Source organism: Salvelinus fontinalis, chromosome 38 (genome assembly GCF_029448725.1).
Source record: "Salvelinus fontinalis isolate EN_2023a chromosome 38, ASM2944872v1, whole genome shotgun sequence".
Classification (NCBI taxonomy): domain Eukaryota; kingdom Metazoa; phylum Chordata; class Actinopteri; order Salmoniformes; family Salmonidae; genus Salvelinus; species Salvelinus fontinalis.
In genome coordinates, this window is record NC_074702.1 from 16,488,001 (window position 1) to 16,507,264 (window position 19,264).

Sequence of the window (19,264 nt, forward strand, 5' to 3'; positions counted from 1 at the left end):
CAGTCCTGTCCACTGCCTTGCTATTGGCTGAGGGAAGATTTGTAAGCCTGTCACTTAGACTGTCACTCAGCCTGTCAGTCAGGGAGGAGAAGCCATTGTGGCTCCAGACAGCTGGCTGAGAACTACAGCACTTCCATTAAGACTCAACATCACTCACTGCCAATTACGGCTCCAGAACGCACCCAGTCGCCGGAATATGGACACCAGGGAGTGAAACTGAGCACGCCCTGGCTGGCACTCACAAAGTCACACAGATACCCTTTACAGACAGACTTTACGGTATGTTGCCAGTAAAAAAAAATCAGCCAATGTATTTTAGAGCCCAATTCATATCGTCCCATTTTTACCATATTCTTGGCCGGGATAAGCCTTGTATATCTCCCGTGCAGATTCTGGCAAGTTTAGGAGAGGAAGAAGATGTGGGTCGATGTGGATGGACGCCTATTTCAATAAATCAATTGAAAATACACCATCACAAAGAAATATATTACTATATTGTTTTATGCAGGCCTTAAAACCTTATAAGACTAATAACATGTATTTTCAAAAGAACAGAATGGCACATTTTTGTTGTCTATGTTACTGGTCTGTGCAGCCTATACAGTGCATATGGAAAGTATCAGACCCATTGACTTTTTCCAATTTTGGTTACGTTATTTGTTACCTTATTCTAAAATTGATTAAATCATTTCCCCCCCCTCTATCAATCTACACATAATACCCCGTAATGACAAAGCAAAAACAGGTATAGATATGTTTTGCAAATGTATAAAAACAGAATAAATTCATTTACATAAAGTATTCAGACCCTTTACTCAGTATTTTGTTGAATCACTTTTGGCAGCGATTACAGCCTAGAGTATTCTTGGGTATGACGCTACAAGCTTGGGACACGTGCATTTAGGGAGTTTCTCCCATTCTACTCTGCAGATCCTCTCAAGCTCTGTCAGGTTGGATCGGGAGCGTCGCTGCACAGCTATTTTCAGGTCTCTCCAGAGATGTTCGATCGGGTTCAAGTCCGGGCTCTGGCTGGGCCACTCAAGGACATTCAGAGACTTGTCTCGAAGCCACTCCTGTGTTGTCTTTATGTAAATAAGATATGCGTTTTTTATTTTTAATAAATCAAATATATATATATTTTTTTGCTTTGTCATTATGGGGTATTGTGTGTAGATTGATGACGAAAAAAGTTTTAGAATAAGGCAATTTTAGAATAAGGCTGTAATGTAACACAATGTGGAAAAAGACAAGGGGTCTGAATACTTTCCAAATGCACTGTATGGCTGCAGCAGGCACATGAAATTAATAGGTATTTTGTTCATTAAACAGACTATAGTCCCGCTGTTACGGACCGCGTGCACCTGGTAACCCTGATTACAGTCAACACGCATATATTTTATAGTAGGCTAAGAATGTAGGTACCATTGAGAGCCTCTTGACTGGCTGTATCACTGCTAGGTATGGCAATAGCACCGCCCTCGATCGCAAGGCGCTACAGAAGGTGGTGCAGACAGCCCTGGGACCGAGCTCCTTGTCATCCATGATCTCTGTATCAGGTGGTGTGAAAGGAAGGCCCGGAAAATTGTTAACGACTCCAACCACCAAAGCCATAGACTGTTCTCTCTGCTTCCGCATGGCAAACAGTCCCGGTGCATCAAGTCTGACGCCAACAGGCTCCTGAACAGCTTCAATCCCCACGCCATGATACTGCTAAATACTGTTGCTAACAAATAGCTACATGGACTATCTGAGTTGACGCTTGTATTTTATTATATTTTTGCACTGTCTCTATGCACACTCACAGGGAACTACACACTCACACACACTGACACACATACATTTATAATGACTCTACACACACCCATAAAATCATCATATATGCTGCTGCTACTCTGTTCATCATATATCCTATTACTCCTAATACATACATTATATACAAAAGTATGTGGACACCCCTTCAAATTAGTAGCTTCGGCTATTTCAGCCACACCCGTTGCTGACAGGTGTATAAAATTGAGCACACAGCCATGCAATCTCCATAGACAAACAAGCAGGGAGAACAGTACAGTTTTAAAGCTAATTTCCTGCAATTCTACACATTTTGACATGACTTATGCCATGTTAATATGATGAGTTACTAACAAAATCAACAGGGGGCCCCTGGAGGTCAGGGCCCCTGGGTAGGCCAACATTATATTCACAGTACATGATCCTTGGTTGGCTGACTGAATTTATTGGGGGGACATTCAAGTCGTCAATGTGTTGCTGTAACTAGCAGCAAGATAACCTAATGTTTGAACTTTTGAGTTTGTGACGCAATAGGTTAAATGCAGATGTGCAACCCTAAGGCTATTTATTTCTAGCCGCTATGCTGCATCAGGTGGGCTACACCATGTGATAATGCTTATTGATAAATAGTAGGACTGGGACGATACCAGTATCATGATATTTTTTCCATGGCAAAAATGAAAACAGGAAGCAGATCTAACTCTTTGGTCCTTTAAAAACCTGCTTTATGTAAAATATTATGATCTGTATCTTGGAAAATAAATCAATGTGAATGGATGACAACATAATGATGTCTGTTTCCAACATTAGGGCTGTTTTCCTAAAGAAGTTAAATCCTCTTTGCGATTTGTTTCCTTACCATGATACTAACGAGTATCGCCATACTGGTATCGTCCCGGCCCAACTAAATAGCTCACCTGCCTGACAATATGAACCAATCTGTTATATTGGGGTCATTTCTGGAGGGGGAATGACATTTTATTTTTCACTTATGAGTAGAAAGTCCTTTTAAAAAGTAACCAGAACTGACCTTCTCACAGTCATCCTCCCTCCAGAATTGCAGGTCCCTCCGTGATGTGTAGTATGCTGTGTGCTTTTGACAGTGCTGTGTGCCCCCCACCTCCCAAATTCACATGTAACCATTGGGTGTCTTAACTCATCCAGTTCAGAGATGTAGATGGGTTTCTCCTCAAAGCCGATGGGCATGGGATCACTAGGAAGAATCTCCACCTCTTCATACATCTTATTATTCTCTCTCTTTATCCCCTCTGGTAACATCAGCTGAACACAACACAAACACATCCCAAATATTAACAACACGCCGCATTACATAAAGTACATTTCCACCCCAATCTATTTATTACCAACTGAACTACATAATATTAAACATTTTACAATACACATAATAAAACAACAAACAGTGCCTCAACTTGGAAACAAACACGTTCAAAACATTGCAAAGTCATTTGAAAATGTATCAACTTTCCAGTGAACATCATTTCCCCTACCCCACCTGCTCCTACTGAACTGAGGACTAAATAAACACACCCCAGGTTAGTTGATGTAAATAGTGAGTGAAAAATCAGCAAGAACAAAAGAATAGATCATAAAAACGGGATAAAAGCAGTGGCTTGTGGGTAATGTGAGGGGTGCTGGTGTGTAATAAAAGGAACAGACTGCCGTGAAGGATGGTGGGTAAACAAAGAACTGAAAAGTGTGTGTGTGTACTCTATGACTTTCCTCACTATGAAAGAGAAATGGAAGTAATACAAACTAATACAAAGCAAGCTGTTCATTTTGCCCAATAATACAGGTGGGCAGGATTTGAAAATGTCTTCTAGTCTTGTTATAATCACTTTTTATTTCGATAGAACATGATGGTCTAGGGGTCAAGTGTATAGGGCATAGATTTGGTATTGGGCAGTACAGGGCTTTGTCCCAAAAGGCTCCCTATTCCCTTATCCCTACATAGTGCAGTACTTTTGACCAGAGCCCTATGGAGCCTGCTCAAAAGTAGTGCATTAAATAAGAAAAAGGGTGCCATTTGTGACACACCTCTGGTAATCCCCACAAACTGTACCTTGGCTCCCCCTACGAAGGCGGAGGTCTTGGTGGCCTCGGTGTAGCAGTCATAGACGTTGGGGTAGCGGACGCGTTCGTACACCCTCTCTCTGCTCAGAAATGGAGACCGCCGTGCTGTCAGCAGGGCCTGCTCTCTGGAGTAACACAACCATTAATCAACCACAGCACAACCATGACACAACAATAACACATCCATGAAACCCATAAAGATATATATATATAGTATTTCAACACCAAACATCCACATGAACAGCAGAACAGCCATAGTTACACATGCTTAATGTGTGGTTGGTTGTGATTGGGGATGGATACTAGAGTTGAGAGCTGTTAGACATGAGAGGTGTGGAGATGTGAGGCGCTGCAGTAATACTATTCTCTGCTAACGTAACGTGGCTTACCTCTCTGCTAATCTCTTCCCTCACACTCTGCCGGATTTGGCCCGGATAAGTTTTTAATTAAACAGATCGCTGCGCCGCTTTTTTATCCGCTGAAAGTAAACTTTCAGAAAGATCCCTTCTTGTTTATTTTTTTCAGAAAAAAGTGTGACCAGGAGCCGTGTTTTTTTTCTTATAACCTGCAGCCGAGCAGTGATGAAAAATGCAGGAGGGTGTAAAGAAGCGATCACAGGGGGAGATATAGAAAAATAAGTAAAGCAGAGAGAGAAGGGAAAACGAAAGAGAGGGAGGGAAAAAGAGGCAAAGAGAAAGAGATGGGAAGAGAGACAGAAGAGAAAGGGGAAGAGCTAGAGAGAGAGAGAGATTGAGTGTGGTGGTTCACCTCTGAGCTCTCATCTCCTTGGGGTCAAAGTAGAGGTCGGAAGAGGATTCGGTGTCATCCCAGCGTCTCTCCCCCCTCTTCCTCTCCCTCTTCTCCTCCCTCCGGTGCATCTTCATCATCTCTTTCTCCTTCCCCGACTTGATGGTCACCTGACAGCCGTAGGTGGGCTTGCTGCTCCCCTCTCCTCCGCCTCCTTTACGGCTACCATCTAAACACAAGAATAACAAAGACATCAGTAAAAGATTTGTGGATTAAATTTATATGTTTAAATTAATGATTAGAATATTCCACCCCAAAACTATATAATTGTAGGTAATTGATTAGAATCAATGAAATACATTAATTAGAATCATCAAATTATTATTAATGATGTGCGTAGTCTTAGTCAGTAAAATTATAATAAATGATGTGTGTAGTTTTAGTCAGAATTAGGGTAAAACAATATATCTGTACAGTATGTCTCTAAAGTGTCTTAACCTGTTTTGGCTGCAGGGGCAGTATTGAGTAGCCGGATAAAAGGTGCCCATTTCAAACGGCCTCGTACTCAATTCTTGCTCGTACAATATGCATATTATTATTACTATTGGATAGAAAACACTCTCTAGTTTCTAAAACCATTTGAATTATATCTGTGAGTAAAACAGAACTCCTTTTGCAGCAAACTTCCTGACAGGAAGTGGAAAATCTGAAATCGATGCTCTCTTCTAGGGCCTGCCTATTAAAGTCCTTGATATTTATTCGTTTAGATGCACTTCATACGTCTTCCACTAGATGCCGACAAGGAGTGAGAGAAGAAATGGAGTGTGTAACTTGATCTGGGCTCGAATAAATGCTCTTTGTATGACGTGTCACCAGTTTCCTGTTTTCTGGAGAGCGCGTCAAGGGACCTGGATTTGCCTTCTGATAAGCTGTCGTTATGGACGACTAATATCTCCGGCTTTGATTTTATTTGATACATGTGACAATATCATCGTAAAGTATGTTTTTTCAATATAGTTTAATCAGATTACTGAAATTTTTTCGGGAGTTTTGCCGTGTTCCGTTCTCTTTGTTTGTCGACGATGGAGAGATTCGCGCCACTTGGCAAGTGTGCTTGCTAAATCGAGAGGGAAAAAGGCCGTTCTAAATCCAAACAACGATTGTTCCCGACAAAGTACCCCTTGTACAACATTCTGATGAAAGATCAGCAAAAGTAGGACCCATTTTATGATGCTATTTCATATATCTGTCGAACATGTTGTGCTAGTCGTTTGCGCCCAGCTTTTGGGTACTCTCTCGCTATACCTAAGCTGGATGTCGTAATGAAGTTATTTTTAGAATTCTAACACAGCGATTGCATTAAGAACTAGTGTATCTATCATTTCCTATACAACATGTATTTTTTAGTTATGTTTATGAATAGTTATTTGGTCAGAATATGTGTGTTAGAAAAAGTGACAGAAAAATATCCGGACGTTGTGGGAAAAAGATGCTACGTTAGCACAATGTATAACCACTGATTTCAGCTCTAAATATGCACATTTTCGAACAAAACATAAGTGTATGTATAACCTGATGTTATAGGACTGTCATCTGATGAAGCTTATCAAGGTTAGTCAAAAATTATATATCTTTTGCTGGTTTGTTACGATCGCTAACTTTTGCTACTGGGGAATGGCTTGTGTTTCTGGCTATTGTGGTAAGCTAATATAACGCTATATTGTGTTTTCGCTGTAAAACACTTAAGAAATCGGAAATGTTGTCTGGAATTACAAGATGCCTGTCTTTCATTTGCTGTACACTATGTATTTTTCAGAAATGTTTTATGATGAGTATTTAGGTATTTGACGTTGATTTCTGATTGTAGCTGCAATGTAAACTATGATTTATACCTGAAATATGCACATTTTTCGAACAAAACATAGATTTATTGAATAACATGTTATAAGACTGTCATCTGATGAAGTTGTTTGTTGGTTAGTTTGGTTGGTTCTTGGTTAGTTAGGTTGGCTTTGTGCATGCTACCTGTGCTGTGAAAAATGTCTGTCCTTTTTTGTATTTGGTGGTGAGCTAACATAAATATACGTGCTGTTTTCGCTGTAAAACATTTTAAAAATCGGACATGTTGGCTGGATTCACAAGATGTGTACCTTTCATTTGCTGTATTGGACTTGTTAATGTGTGAAAGTTAAATATTTCTAAAAAATATATTTTGAATTTCGAGCACCCGCACTTGAAATGGCTGTTGTCATATTGTGGCCGGCCTCAGGCTTGCAGCCAGAAGAAGTTAAACACAGACTGTCTGAGCAAGATTCAGTGCCGACCTTGGCTAGGGGCCACTGAGAGATTTGGGAAAAGACAGGGAGTGCTTCTCACGGTCCCTAATCTTTGTCGGCTGGGTATTGATACAGTATGTGCGTAGGATACCTACTGTTTGTGTGCAAAAGTATGTCCGTAAGTAGCTAGTCTAAAATGAATGGTTTTGTACAACGAGGGAGCACGCCCGTGAATAAACATTTTGACTATCATAGCTGGGGCCTCCGTCTGTTTCATTTCAACCAGTATCTTACAAATTCTGGGTCTCAGACCGAGTAGTTAATTTTTATTGGGTTTATGAACAGTGAGAACATAATTCTCGTGACAATTTGGTCCTTCGAGCCGGATCTCAATACCTGCCTCTGTCGCCCCAAGGAACTGCTGAAAACCGTGCACGGGCGGATCCAGGATCCGTAAGACAAAGACCTGACCTCTCAATCGAGGGTTTATTTCAGGCCAGTGGTGAACTGGTACACGACAGAGGTGGTGACGAGATCCGACCTACATTGCTTTTCCCAGTCTACGAGACGACAGTCAGTAAATCTTTATTCACAAATTCTGGGGAATTGACGTTCGGGCTACATTCAGAAATATATTTGAGTGTTTTTGTGTTGTTTAGGTGTTGATTTTAAAATTCCCATAGGGCATTCTGACCCGGTGATCTATCTTTAGAATTTTGTGTAGAGAAAAGTTTTAAAGGCAACGAAGTATTCTATGCAAATGGTAGGTAGGAATTGGGTGTAGAGACACCTAGGCAGCAGTAGAAGGGGGTCCGTAATGACACCAGGTATCTGCAGTACCAATATAAACTAGAGAATATTGAGATCTAACTGAGACCTGATCAAGAATATATTAGAAGGTCCGTAAATGACGCAAAGTATCAGGGGCTACTACCAAGCTATCTGTGGCCACTACTTATGTAAACTAACTGAAAGGAGATATACACATTAGAAAAGGACAATAGCAATTGAGTAAGGAATTAAAGAGACACACACACATAGATTGTGATAACTATAGTGATTGGATAACGGTAAAAAGCACACACCTAGATCATAGAAATACACATGATTGTGAGAATAAGCATAGAAACTACAAGGTTTTACTAAACATGGGTAGTAAATCCTCACAGGAGTATGAATTTGATGGAAGTTTGGACGTAGAAAAGTTGGAACTAATGATAAGACAAACCGACAGAGATGGTCACAAAGAAACCGTTTAGTCATCACTGTGTAATCATCATTGTGTAATTGAGCACTTATAATATGGTAACTAAGTATGGAACAGCATGTTACTATAATTACTATATTAATATAATACACAATTTGCCACCGCCTATTGTATACCACCTATACTATACCGCCTATATTATAGCTGTAGGTCTAGGTGAAGTCACCCCACCGTCTACTCTTCAGCTCAGCTGAAGAGTTGCTTGACTGGTCAATAGTTAATGGTGAGAGCCGAGCTGCGACGCAACAGGACTGACAAGTGGCTGTGTGTGTTTTTCCAGACTGCAACAACCATATCTGTTCAGATTCTGGTAGCCACCAGATGAAAAGGACAATTTGTAACCCCAGGACCTCAGCATTAATTCATATTGTAACGTGTGTGTGTCCTTTACTTAACCTGCATGGTTAAGGGCCCACAGGAGACCACCAGCTCAGCTTGTTGTTGAGCAGGGAGAAAGAGCATCACAGGAGCAAAATAAACCCTAACAGCATACAAGTACAAGTGACGTGAGTAAAATCCATAACTACTTTAACAGAGGACCTACAACCCCAGGGTGGTCTAGACCTTTATCTTTCTAGTGTGTGTGTGTGTGTGTGAGTGAGAGAGTGTGTACTAGGGTATTTTCCAGAGAATTTACCAATTTTCCTTCCTGAGTAAATTGCAAGAAATTACCAGTATCCCGGTACCACTGTAAATGGAGAAATACACACATGAATCTAACGTAGCCTAGTTTTAAATGACTATTTTACCCAGGTAATCCATTGGTTTTGTTGTTTTCAGTAGTCCATAGTAGACAAATTCATTAAATATTTTTCAAAACAATGAGTCTAGATTTCTAGCTTTGAATGTCCTGATCATTCCTGATGTTCCCAATTGCCCATTTGTCACGTTCCTGACCTGTTTTATGTTATTTTTGTATGTGTTTAGTTGGTCAGGGCGTGAGTTGGGGTGGGCATTCTATGTTTTGTGTTTCTATGTTTAGGTCACTTGTAATTAGCCTTATATCGTTCTCAATCAGGGACAGGTGTTTGACGTTTTCCTCTGATTGAGAACCATATAAAGGTTGGCTGTTCACAATGTTTGTTTGTGGGTGATTGTCTTCCGTGTCTGTGTCTATGCACCACACGGGACTGTTTCGGTTTGTTTGTTCGTTCATTTGTTCGTTTGTTGTAGTCTGTACCTGTTCGTGCGTTCTTCGTGTTACATGTAAGTTCTCAGAGTTCAGGTCTGTCTACGTTTTTGTTTTGTTATTTTGTAATCATTTCAAGTGTTCTTCGTCTTCGTCTGTCAATAAATCATTATGTATTCACAACCCGCTGCATTTTGGTCCTCCGATCCTTCTCTCCTCTCCCTGTCCGAGGAGGAGGAAGAACTAGACTCGCGTTACACCATTTGAGTAAATTCGTACAACTCCCAACATTCCCCTCCTACTGGATTGAGTGGGCGGTGTGTTGACTTGGTTTAACACATAGGTGTCAAAAGTGCTTCAAATATAAAACAGTTGAGATTATTTCGCAGAAAATAATAATGTTCCTTGAGTTGTCAGAGTTTAGCGTGACAAAAAGTAGCTAACAGCCATGCTCTGTGTTCTCTCATGTCTCATCATTGAGCAGAGCAGCCCAAGAGGAGCTTTTTGCTATATACACAGACATCCAGAGCTGCCATGAGCAGAGCTCATGCACAGCGAGCAAGTGACAGACGGAGAGGAGCAGCTAATGGATTTAATAACGAATAAGGTTATTTCTAATTTCGGTTTTGGGCAAAAGCAATCGGGCCTGGGTAGGGTAGGGCCTGAACATTGCAGGCATAGGTAGGGCTCAGGCAGGGCTCTATTAAACATCTCAGCAAATCATTTGAATTACACGTCCAGCGGTGGTTGAACATCCCAAGAGAGTCAGCTAGAACGTGCTGCTTTCTGGGAGTCACTGGCAAAGAAGAGCAGGGTGGAAGTGCAAAGTATCGCATGGTGACGTAATTTGACTTTTTGACAGACGGGGTGTTTCGATATCTAAGATGCAACCGTATGATAAATGATGATATTTCGAGACCGTATGCATGGTGGATTGATTAGAAATACACATTAAATGGATTTAGGGTAAAATTCCCCTTTAAGGTAGCCTAGGCCTATGAAGCACTTTTGGCCGACTGGTCAAATATTATGAGGTCCAGTGAAAATGACATTTGTTTTAGCCTACCTCAGAATTTTCTCGCCCTTGTACCTGCCTATCAGGGGGATTTGGGAAGGTTGTGGGTGTTTTCACTTCATTATAACCTTCTTATTGTGGTGACTGTCACAGGGAACATCAGCTTCTAAACAAACAGGCCTAGGCTAGTGGAGATTCAGCACCATGGATAGCTCAGTTAATCAACTGCCCGCAAATCTGACCAATAGCCCACCGTGTGCCCGCTTTTGTAATCATAACGTCATGAAACAATCGTACAAATGTCAATTTCCTCAAGCGCTTTTGTGGACACAGTATCTGCCGTTTTGTGATTAGCAACCGTTTTTGTGATTAGCAACGTTAGTGGAGATTTGATTCTGAGATTGATATTGAGATTGTGTATCTTAACGGCGTCGAGAGGTTGCGTGTAGCCTGCACATATAGTAAGCAATTACATATTTATTTTATTTATTTTATTTTACCGTTATTTTACCAGGTAAGTTGACTGAGAACACGTTCTCATTTGCAGCAACGACCTGGGGAATAGTTACAGGGGAGAGGAGGGGGATGAATGAGCCAATTGTAAACTGGCGATTATTAAGTGACCATGATGGTTTGAGGGCCAGATTGGGAATTTAGCCAGGACACCGGGGTTAACACCCCTACTCTTACGATAAGTGCCATGGGATCTTTAATGACCTCAGAGAGTCAGGACACCCGTTTAACGTCCCATCCGAAAGACGGCACCCTACACAGGGCAGTGTCCCCAATCACTGCCCTGGGGCATTGGGATATTTTTTAGACCAGAGGAAAGAGTGCCTCCTACTGGCCCTCCAACACCACTTCCAGCAGCATCTGGTCTCCCATCCAGGGACTGACCAGGACCAACCCTGCTTAGCTTCCGAAGCAAGCCAGCAGTGGTATGCAGGGTGGTACATATAGAAGCCATGCAGCCTAAGGGATATTTTCTATTGGGGACTTTATGAGTAAATATGGTAGGCTGCTAGCGTTGACTGGAATAATATATGAATGAAGCCAGAGAGTTGATACATCGCACGTGCATATTTTGCATTTTTGCATCTCCGCTTTTTTACCCTTCCCTTTCTCTGCATATCCTCTCACCAGTTGTGATAAGTTGAGGGATTCTTGGGGAGGGTAGGCTATGGCCATTTTTTGGGGTGCTGATCTGTATAGCCTGCAGGCCTACTTGTTGTTTGCAATGGAATGGTAGGAGAACCCATTGCACGCAGCGCTTTGAATTTATGGCGACTTTGTGTAAGTAAATAGGCCTACGGTAGGCTACAACAGCACGCACACAATCACACACTGAGCGCTGATGATTGATCATGCAGATAGCAGAGCAGGCCAGAGAAGCCAGAGATGGACACAAAATAGAATTTAACAGTTCAATTTCACGTCACGCTGTTCATATAAATAATGTATTATAATGTACCGGTTTCTCGCCATTATTTATCCCTGGAAACGAGAAGGTTGTGAGAGAGTGTGGCACAGCGAGTGTTAAAGCCCCCAGAGACTGCCTCCCTGACTGAGCCACAACAGTTCAATAGAAGACAGAATTGCTCTTGAAAACAGATGAGATGTGATGATTGTCCTGAGGCCTCGGCTGATTGTCTGAATGATCTTATCTTTATCTCCTCTAACGGCTCTAGCTGCTGCACCCCCCCATTACCTCTCTTCCCCTCCTCCCTCTCTTCACTCCAACATTCCCTCATTCTTGATGCGCCTATTCCTCTAGCCTAATCTATTCCCTCTCCCTCACTTTCCAGCTCTCTCTCATCAACTCCTGCTACATCTCTCAGAACAGTGATTGCCACCAGGACTCATGCAATTCTTTTAATTTTCAAGGTACGACTAGGGCTGGAATAATTACTGTATAAGGTTATGGATGAAGACCCTCATGAAAAGAACCATCATAAATGTTTAAAAAATATATAATAATATAACTTCTGTGCGTGGAAGGAACCTGAAGATGGGAGGGCGGGGCATTCGTGTGGTTGAGTCCGTTTCGGCCGTTACATGGATTCTTAACGTGATGAAACTTTGTTGCTCCTTGCTGAAACAAGCTAATTAGACTTCAGTTGCCTAGACAACGCACCCCACAATGCAGCAGCAGCAGACACAGAAAATAGAATGAATAGAACATGCTTGGAAACTCTAAACCTGGCAATTTGACTGGTAAACTCATGGGTAGCCTACACTCGCAATAGTCCAAGTTGATATTCACATAATAATTAGGAATTTCCCTCACGCACAAATTGGGGAAAACATATATTCTTTCCATTGACCCCCAGTTTTACAGAAATAACAAAACATGCCAAAAATCAGGGCAAAAATCCCAACCTGCGGTTTGCAATGCTCTCATGTAGGGAAATAGAGCCTGTGAAAAGAGCCCTGTGGCTTCAGGCTATTTGGTGTGGGAGAATAGGAAATGTGGGGACCCGGTGTCCTAGTACGCTACAGTTGTCTGTGTGTGTAATACATTTCATCCCAGGTAAGACATTTAAATTGTTTAGTGTAGTCCATTTGTAACTCCACTCACTACATGTAGCTGTATAGTCCGTTTGTTCGTGTTGTTGGTCTAGGCTAGCTTAATGTTCCTGACGGTAGCTAGCTAACACTCACTCAGGTGGCTGCTAGCACAGTCATAAAAAGGGGCATTTGGGAAGCCCTACAATATTACGATGTTCTAAGTAGTGAGAATGCTCTTTTCAATGTTGAAAAGTAATCTTCAGACATGTTGTACTTTTCTTAATTGTACACTGAACAAACACAACATGTAAAGTGTAGGTCCCATGTTTCATGAGCTGAAATAAAAGATCACAGAAATGTTCCATACGCACAAAAAGTTTATTTCACTCAAATGTTGTGAACAAATGTGTTTACATCCCTGTTAGTGAGCATTTGTCCTTTGCCAACATAATCCATCCACCTGACAGATGTGGCTTATCAAGAAGCTGATTAAACAGCATGATCATTACACAGGTGCACCTTGTGCTGGGGAAAATAAAAGGCCACTCTAAAATGTGCAGTTTTGTCACAACACAATGCCACAGATGTCTCAAGTTTTGAGGGAGCGTGCAATTGGCATGCTGACTGCAGGAATGTCCACAAGAGCTGTTGCCAGATCATTATTGTTTTATCTTTCTACCATAAGCCACCTCCAACGTCATTTTAGAGAATTTGGCAGTACATTCAACCGGCCTCACAACCGCAGACCACACATTACCATGCCAGCCCAGGACCTCCACAACCAGCTTTTTCACCTGCAGGATCATCTGAGGCCAGCCACCCGGAGAGCTGATGAAACTGTGGGTTTGCACAACTGAAGACTCTGTCAGAAACCGTCTCAAGGAAGCTCATCTACATGCTCATTGTCTTGACCTGACTGCAGTTAGGCGTTGTAATCAACTTCAATGGGCAAATGTCCACCGTGGATGGCTCTTCACGGATGAATCCCAGTTTCAACTGTACCGGGCAGAAGGCATGTATGGTGTCGTGTGGGCGAGCGGTTTGCTGATGTCAACGTTGTAAACAGTGTCCCATGGTGGCGGTAGTGTTATGGTATGGGCAGGCATTAGCTATGGATACCGAACACAATTGCATTTTAGGGAAGGCAATTTGAATGCACAGAGATACCGTGACAAGATCCTGAGGCCCATTGCCCTCCCATCTGTCGCCATCACCTCATGTTTTAGCATGATAATGCACGGCCCCATGTCGCAAGGATCTGTACACAATTCCTGGAAGCTGAAAATGTCCCAGTTCTTCCATGGCCTGTATACTCACCAGACGTCCCCTATTGAGCTTTTTTGGGATGCTCTGGATCGACAGTCATGTGAAATCCATAGATTAGGGCCTAATACATTCATTTCAATTGACCGATTTCCTTATATGAACTGTAACTCAGTAAAATCTTTGAAATTGTTGCATGTTATATATATTTTTTCTGGGTAGTTTTGAAAAAGACTAAAACAAGCAGACAACAAGAACATTTTGTTCGAAAAAGGTGAAGTTCTTGCTGTGAGCCAAATGGGGTAACCACGGTTGATTTCCCCACAGGCGGGCAGGACCATGACGTTCCATCTATCTGGATAAATCTGGATCTGGATAGACGTCTATCAGGACAGACGTTCAATCTATCTGATGTGATGAGCTGATGTGGCTTATGCAATGGACTGTAGTTTTTGTAATGTCAGTTGAATCAACACATGACAGCACACATTTGAGCACATATTTTACTTTCTGCTTTGCGCCTATGGGTACATTCACAATGGCAGCCATTCTACCCATTATGCCATCATTGACTTGAATGGGGATGCCTTTTCAATTTATTATATTTAAATTCCAGCACAAGCAGTGAGGACTGAAGGAGAGGAGAAAATATGCTTTAAAATGTTTTATATATTATGACGACCATGGTCATTTGGCCAACTACTGTTACCTAAAATTCCATTACCGTCACAGCCCTAGGTATGACGATTTTCCTCAAACATAGCCTACAGTACACAGAATCAGACATGCACAGAGAAAGTAATTTACATGCAAACAAGAGGCACTACTTTCACTGGGGACGGGGGGACGTGACCGACGCCCCCACCCCTCCAAGAAGGAGAGTGATGAAGTGCTGCATCAGAACTTGCAACTTGCAGACGTGTTGCTGTGCGTTTTGTTGCCAACCTTACTTTGCTACCTGACAACTACATGGTTTTGACTTTTTAATTACCGTTTATATTTTTTGTTTTTCCCTCAACTTTTTTTTCATTCAACTTTTTCACTCCGGACGCTTTCTCTGGACATGGTACGTCAGCACCTTCAACAGCCAAGCTAAGTAGTAACATTAACATGAGGCCTTCTAATTGCAGTCGCTGTACTCATAATATACAGGAGAACGATCGCCTTACGGCGAGGATAGCTGTGCTGCAAGCCCAGCTTCAAACGCAATCGTTAGGCAAGGGTAATTTCAGTGTAGGAAAGGATGAAACAGCGTCTGTGCCATCAGTAAGTACAGATAGTAGTATAAATCCCCTCGCACAGTCCCCGCAGCCGGACAACTTTCTCATGGCTTCTGGAGGGAAATGCTGTAGGAATGCTCAACCGGTGTCGCTCATTCAACCGACAGAAACTTTCAACCGGTTTTCTCCATTAAGCAGCGAGTCGGAGTCTGAGGCCGAGCCTTCTCTTGTCTCTACTCCTCCCGTTACGGGGTCTGAGACGCCAAAGCTTCCCACCATTAGCTCTGACAAATTGAAAACCCTAGTCATTGGCGACTCCATTACCCGCAGTATTAAACTTAAAACGAATCACCCAGCGATCATACACTGTTTACCAGGGGGCAGGGCTACCGATGTTAAGGCTAATCTGAAGATGGTGCTGGCTAAAGCTAAAACTGTCGAGTGTAGAGAGTATAGAGATATTGTTATCCACGTCGGCACCAACGATGTTAGGATGAAATAGTCAGAGGTCACCAAGCGCAACATAGCTTCAGCGTGTAAATCAGCTAGAAAGATATGTCGGCATCGAGTAATTGTCTCTGGCCCCCTCCCAGTTAGGGGGAGTGATGAGCTCTACAGCAGAGTCTCACAACGCAATTGCTGGTTGAAAACTGTTTTCTGCCCCTCCCAAAAGATAAAATTTGTAGATAATTGGCCCTCTTTCTGGGACTCACCCACAAACAGGACCAAGCCTGGCCTGCTGAGGAGTGACGGACTCCATCCTAGCTGGAGGAGTGCTCTCATCTTATCTACTAACATAGACAGGGCTCTAACTCCTCTAGCTCCACAATGAAATAGGGTGCAGGCCAGGCAGCAGACTGTTAGCCAGCCTGCCAGCTTAGGGAAGTCTGCCACTAGCATAGTCAGTGTAGTCAGCTTAGCTATCCCCATTGAGACTGTGTCTGTGCTTCGACCTAGGTTGGGCAAAACTAAACATGGCGGTGTTTGCCTTAGCAATCTCACTAGGAGAATTCCTATCGGACCTATCGGACCTTGTAGTCATATCAGATAATATTCTAATTTTTGGTGATTTTAATATTCACATGGATAAGTCCACAGACCCACTCCATCATCGACTCAGTGGGTTTTGTCCAACATGTCTCTGGACCTACTCACTGCCACAGTCATACTCTGGACCTAGTTTTGTCCCATGGAATAAATGTTGTGGATCTTAATGTTTTCTCTCATAATCCTGGACTATCGGACCACCATTTTATTACGTTTGCAATCGCAACAAATAATCTGCTCAGACCCCAACCAAGAAGCATCAAAAGTCGTGCTATAAATTCTCAGACAACACAAAGATTCCTTGATGCCCTTCCAGACTCCTTCTGCCTACCCAAGGACGTCAGAGGACAAAAATCAGTTAACCACCTAACTGAGGAACTCAATTTAACCTTGCACAATACCCTAGATGCAGTTGCACCCCTAAAAACTAAAAACAATTGTTCATAAGATACTAGCTCCCTGGTATACAGAAAAAAACCGAGCTCTGAAGCAAGCTTCCAGAAAATTGGAACGGAAATGGCGCCACACCAAACTGGAAGTCTTCCGACTAGCTTGGATAGACAGTACCGTGCAGTATCGAAGAGCCCTCACTGCTGCTCGATCATCCTATTTTTCAAACTTAATTGAGGAAAATAAGAACAATCCAAAATTTATTTTTAATACTGTCGCAAAGCTAACTAAAAAGTAGCATTCCCCAAGTGAGGATGGCTTTCACTTCAGCAGTAATAAATTAATGAACTTCTTTGAGGAAAAGATCATGATCATTAGAAAGCAAATTACGGACTCCTCTTTAAATCTGTGTATTCCTCCAAAGCTCAGCTGTCCTGAGTCTGCACAACTCTGCCAGGACCTAGGATCAAGAGAGACACTTAAGTGTTTTAGTACTATATCTCTTGACACAATGATGAAAATAATCATGGCCTCTAAACCTTCAAGATGCATACTGGATCCTATTCCAACTAAACTACTTAAAGAGCTTCTTCATGTGCTTGGCCCTCCTATGTTGAATATAATAAACGGCTCTCTATCCACCGGATGTGTACCATCAACTCACTAAAAGTGGCAGTAATAAAGCCTCTCTTGAAAAAGCCAAACCTTGACCCAGAAAATATAAAAAACTATCGGCCTATATCGAATCTGATATCGAATCCTATATCGTATTGAAAAAGCTGTTGCACAGCAACTCACTGCCTTCCTGAAGACAAACAATGTATACGAAATGCTTCAGTCTGGTTTTAGACCCCATCATAGCACTGAGACTGCACTTGTGAAGGTGGTAAATGACCTTTTAATGGCGTCAGACCGAGGCTCTGCATCTGTCCTCGTGCTACCAGACCTTAGTGCTGCCTTTGATACCATCGATCACCACATTCTTTTGGAGAGGTTGGAAACCCAAATTGGTCTACACGGACAAGTTCTGGCCTGGCTTAGATCTTGTCTGTCGGAAAGATATCAGTTTATCTCTGTGAATGGTTTGTCCTCTGACAAATCAACTGTACATTTCGGTGTTCCTCAAGGTTCCATTCCACCTTCGGCCTGTCCGGTTCCCCTCTCTCCACTGGGATTCTCTGCCTCTAACCCTATTACAGGGGCTGAGTCACTGGCTTACTGGTGCTCTTTCATGCCGTCCCTAGGAGGGGTGCGTCACTTGAGTGGGTTGAGTCACTGACATGATCTTCCTGTCTGGGTTGGCGCCTCCCCTTGGGTTGTGCCGTGGCGGAGATCTTTGTGGGCTATACTCGGCCTTGTCTCAGGATGGTCAGTTGGTGGTTGAAGATATCCCTCTAGTGGTGTGGGGGCTGTGCTTTGGCAAAGTGGGTGGGGTTATATCCTGCCTGTTTGGCCCTGTCCGGGGGTATCATCGGATGGGGCCACAGTGTCTCCTGACCCCTCCCGTCTCAGCCTCCAGTATTTATGCTGCAGTAGTTTGTGTCGGGGGGCTAGGGTCAGTTTGTTATATCTGGAGTACTTCTCCTGTCTTATCCGGTGTCCTGTGTGAATTTAAGTATGCTCTCTCTAATTCTCTCTTTCTCTCTCTCGGAGGACCTGAGCCCTAGGACCATGCCTCAGGACGTCCTGGCATGATGACTCCTTGCTGTCCCCAGTCCACCTGGCCGTGTTGCTGCTCCAGTTTCAACTGTTCTGCCTGCGGCTATGGAACCCTGACCTGTTCACCGGACGTGCTACCTGTCCCAGAGCTGCTGTTTTCAACTCTCTAGAGACCGCAGGAGCGGTAGAGATACTCTTAATGATCGGCTATGAAAAACCAACTGACATTTACTCCTGAGGTGCTGGCTTGCTGCACCCTCGACAACTACTGTGATTATTATTATTTGACCATGCTGGTCATTTATGAACATTTGAACATCTTGACCATGTTCTATTATAATCTCCACCCGGCACAGCCAAAAGAGGACTGGCCACCCCTCATAGCCTGGTTCCTCTCTAGGTTTCTTCCTAGGTTTTGGCCTTTCTAGGGAGTTTTTCCTAGCCATCGTGCTTCTACACCTGCATTGCTTGCTGTTAGGGGTTTTAGGCTGGGTTTCTGTACAGCACTTTGAGATATCAGCTGATGTACGAAGGGCTATATAAATAAATTTGATTTGAGGCCTACACAAATCACCCGACCTCAACCCAATTGAGATGGTTTGGGATGAGTTAGACCGCAGAGTGAAGGAAAAGCAGCCAACAAGTGCTCAGCATATGTGGGAACTCCTTTAAGACTGTTGGAAAGGCATTCCAGGTGAAGCTGGTTTAGAGAATGCCAATCGTGTGCAAAGCTGTCATCAAGGCAAAGGGTGGATACTTTGAAGAATCTGAAATCTCAAATATTGATTTGTTTAACACTTTTTGGTTACTACATGATCCCATATGTGTTATTCCCTAGTTTTGATGTCTTAACTATAATTCTAC

General features: G+C 42.7%; 1 pseudogene; it reads right to left on the reverse strand.

The window, feature by feature from the left end:
- The window catches only part of LOC129837154 (activating signal cointegrator 1 complex subunit 3-like), a 277,375-nt pseudogene that overhangs the window by 217,693 nt on the left and 40,418 nt on the right, over positions 1 to 19,264 (reverse strand).